At 45.1% G+C, this 4495-nt stretch overlaps 1 pseudogene; it reads left to right on the forward strand.

Moving 5' to 3' along the window:
* Positions 1-3818: 3818 nt before the first annotated feature.
* On the forward strand, positions 3819-4261 carry LOC114595285 (peptidyl-prolyl cis-trans isomerase A pseudogene; annotated as a pseudogene).
* Positions 4262-4495: the final 234 nt, after the last annotated feature.

Consider the following 4495-nt stretch of genomic DNA (forward strand, 5'->3'; position numbering starts at 1 on the left):
AGTGGATATCTTAAGAGGCATACAATTTCATAGTGAACAAGCAACTTTCCAAAATATATAATAGATTTTGATACTTTTAAAAATACAAAAATATTGGATTGGAAGAAATTTAAGGACTATTTACAGAAATATTGCAATATTAATGAATCTTGAATGATGTGGGATTGAAAGCGGTTTCTAGCTGTAATGGTAAAAGAATATGGGAAAAAATGGTTTTTTATAAGTAAAGTTTAAGCTATAGTAATTTAATATGTTGAATAGAAAATAAGGTGTTAGATAGCTGTAATACTAGGAGATAAGGATTTGCTGGACAAATAATTTGAACTAGAAAACAAGAAGGGGAGGTATGAGGAAGTCAGGGAAATATGTTATTGAAAATAAGTTGTGAAATGTATGTGTTTTTAATATTTTTTCTTTTTACGTTTTTCTTTTTGTTTGTATAAAATGGAAAACTTCAATAAATATCTTATAAAAAAATAAATACAAAAATATGCATTCCTATGTATACCCAGCCACACCCCAATACAAGCAATTTTTGTACACATTTTCCTGTTGGAAGGCAGCATCTCAAAATTTGGGGAATTGCAAATTTTGAAGGAAAGTTGAATTTCACCTGTCATTTTGCGGGGAAGGGTGAATTAGTTCGGTTCACATGAAAAGGCAACCCAAGCTAAATTTTTCTCCCATTCCTACATTCCCCCATTCCTGCCCCTTCACGATCTCTGCTGTTGCACTTCCAATAAGTTCACATAGTTGTGAACTGCCCTGCGGTATGCAAATTTAATAAATAAAATAATCATCAAATAAATAAAGCAAGCATTGATCATCTTGGGATCTGTTTGCGTGGTGAGTCCCCCCCCCCCCCGGGAAATAAAGACACAAGACACCAGAGTTTAAGGTTAATGGGTCAAATTAGGGCACAACTTTATTGATTACAGGAATTGAGGGGTATTGGCTTAGGCGTTGGTCCTATCAGCTAACCGGCTTCAGCCTGCTTGGATGAAGACCGGAAAGGGTTAACCACCAGTAGGGGGAGTCCTGCTGATGCACGTCAACTAGGAGCTCCCCCGGGGTCACAGATCAGGGGCGTGCAGTAGGCCCACACCTCATAGGCTTAGGACGAGGCCACACCCCCCGGAATCCTTTACCGGACTACCCTTTGATTTGGGGGGAATGTGATGGCGCTTCCTCCCCCCCTTTCAATCTGCATAACAATAACAAAAGTGGCTTTCTGACAGCTGAGGGCATCCCTATGGACCAAGCGGGAAGAAGGAGGCTGGACAGAGAGATTTTGGTAACAGGAGGAGAAATTTTACGTTGAGGTTCAAAGGCCTTTTCTCTGATGTGTTTGGGATTAAATTGCAAAGAAACCCGCAAGCCCGTGTATTTTAAGAACAGTCGCTGTGGTTGCTTTTGGTGCCGTATAAAAACCAGAGAAATATGTTCTCCTGAACAAAAAGCACATGTGGTCTGAAATATAAGATGGGCTGGTCTTTCCTCAGTGGTATGCACCTTTCATCCAGCTAGAAACCTCTTAAGCCATGGGTTTTAACTGCCCTACATTTAGCCAGGGAAGCATTTCAATATATGGATGCATTTGCCACAGAAGAAGTATGCCTTGCAGAGGAGTCTGGGAGATGGGCTGGTGCTCACACTTGGTTTGAGGACCAGAGTGTTTAAGGACATTCACAGGGAAACCAAAATGCTTGTTTACAAACCTATTGTACTACCAACCTTACTGTATGCTTGTGAAACATGGACCACTCATAAACGCCATCTCCAACTCCTTGAAAGATTCCATCAATGGTGTCTCCCAAATTTTTACACATCACTTGGGAAGACAGGCGAAATAATGCCAGTGTACTGGAAGAAGCAAAGATCACCAGTGTCAAAGCATTGATTCTTCAACATCAACTTCGTTGGACTGGTTATGTTGTGCGGATGCCTGATGATCGTCTTCCAAAGCAACTACTCTATTCCAAACTTAAAAATGGAAAGCGTAATGCTGGTGGTCAACAAAAGAGGTTCAAAGACAGTCTCAAGGCAAATCTTTAAAAATATAGCATAAACACTGACAACTGGGAAACACTGGCCTGCGAGCGCTCCAGTTGGAGAACAGCCTTTACCAAAGGTGTCATGGGCTTTGAAGACACTCGAACTCAGAACGCAAGGGAGAAGTGTGCTAAGAGGAAGGCACACTTGGCAAACCCTCACCTTGATCAGCTCCTGCTTGGAACCCTATGCCCCCACTGTGGAAGGACATGTGGATCCAGAACTGGCCTCCACAGTCACGTACGGACTCATTGTTAAGACCGTGTTCATGGAAGACAATCTCACTCGGCTACGAGGGATCACCAAAGAGGAAGAGGAAGAAGTCGAGTTGGAGCTTAGGATTGCCCTGGGTAATATGTGTCCCAGGACACACTGAGCACATTCTAGGCCAGAAATGGGGACCCTGTCTCCTTCCAGATGGTCCTGAACTCCAACACCCATCAATGCCAGCCAACAGGACCATCGCTGAGGGATGATGGGAACTGGAGTCGAGCAATACCTGGAGGACTAAAGGCTTCTCATCCTTGTCATAGGAGGATATCAGTGATGCAAGCAGGTTCCCTTTTGCCCCTGAAGAAGAACCTCTCCCAGCCCTACCCGGAGATGCGAGAGATTGAATCAGGGACCTTCTGCACGCAAGGTCCCCTGCCTGAATCCTTGGAGGGCAGCTGTCAATCAGCATGGATGATTCTGAGCTAGAAGGACCCAATGGTCTGAGTGCCAATAAGATGGCTTCCGATGTATTGTATCTCAGCATCAATGGCATTCAAATTCCTAACTGGGCTTAGGAAACAAATATGCTGTTTTCCTGACATGTACCGCACTCCTCACTGTGTGGAGAGGGGTTGACGCTAGTGCTGCCTATTACCGCCGCTGGTGGTTTTCTTTTCTTTTTTAAAGCTACCCCCTTCCTTTATTCGACTCATTCCTGCCATAATGACCAACCTGGTCATGTTTTTTTATGTCGCCGCCGACGGCGAGCCCATTGGGCGCATCACCTTCGAGCTATTTGCAGACAAGTTTCCAAAGACAGCAGAGAATTTCCGTGCCTTAAGCACTGGGGGGGGGGGAGGTTTTGGTAATAATAATAATAATAATAATAATAATAATAATAATAATAATAATTTTTTATTTATACCCTGCCCTCCCCAGCCAAGGCTCAGGTTGGCTAACAACCGATAATAAAAACAAGTTGATTAAAATACAGTTTAAAAGATTAAGATACAACATCAAAACAATTAGGGAGCAATCTCTTCATAGGAGGAGAAAGGAAAAAGAAAGAGGGGGAGGGAATCAAACTGATTTTGAGCCAAAGGCCAGGTGGAACAACTCTGTCTTGCAGGCCCTGCGGAAAGAGATCAGATCCCACAGGGCCCTGGTCTCATGAGACAGAGCATTCCACCAGGCGGGAGCCAGTGTTGGGAAGGCCCTGGCTCTGGTTGAGGCTAATCTAAGTTCCTTAGGGCCTGGGACCTCTAGGGTGTTGCTATATATGGACCTTAAGGTCCTCTGTGGGGCATGCCAGGAGAGGCTGTCCCGTAGGTACAAGGGTCCTAGGCTGTGAAGGGCTTTAAAAGTCAAAACCAGCACCTTAAATCTGACCCTGTACTCCACCGGGAGCCAGTGCAGCTGGAAAAGCACTGGGTGAATATGCTCCCATGGCAGAGACCCCGTGAGGAACCTCGCTGCAGCATTCTGCACCCGCTGGAGTTTCTGGGACAGCTTCAAGGGCAGCCCCGCGTAGAGCGAATTACAGTAGTCAAGCCTGGAGGTGACCATCGCATGGATCCTGCTTCCACAGAATCATTCCTGGGTTCATGTGCCAGGGTGGTGACTTTACTCGTCATAATGGAACAGGTGGTAAATCGATTTACGGTGAGAAGTTTGCTGATGAGAACTTCGTCCTCAAGCACACAGGTGCTGGCATCTTGTCTATGACGAATGCTGGTCCCAAGACAAATGGGTCTCAGTTCTTCATCTGCACTGCCAAAACTGACTGGCTGGATGGTAAACATGTGGTCTTTGGCAAAGTCAAAGATGGAATGAATATTGTGGAAGCAATGGAGCGCTTTGGGTCAAGGAACGGCAAGACAAGCAAGAAGATCACCATCTCTGACTGCGGGCAACTGTCATAAAATTCCTTTGTCTTAACAATCAACCATTCCTTCTGTAGCTGGGGGTAGTCCCCTGTAATCCTTGTGCTCCTGACTTACTGACATGTATTTTTAAAGCAGGGTTCGGGGAAGCTGTGATAGCTCAGTCAGTAGAGCATGAGGCTCTTAATCTCAAGGTTCTGGGTTCGAGTCCCACATTGGGCAAAAGATTCCTGCATTGCAGGGGTTTGGAGTAGGCGACCCTCGCGGTCCCTTCCAATTCTACAATTCTATGATTCCAGATGTTGCTGGACTCTAACTCCCATCATCCCTCACTGTCAGCCAGTGCT

The sequence above is a fragment of the Podarcis muralis genome, chromosome 4, assembly GCF_964188315.1.
Source record: "Podarcis muralis chromosome 4, rPodMur119.hap1.1, whole genome shotgun sequence".
Taxonomy (NCBI): domain Eukaryota; kingdom Metazoa; phylum Chordata; class Lepidosauria; order Squamata; family Lacertidae; genus Podarcis; species Podarcis muralis.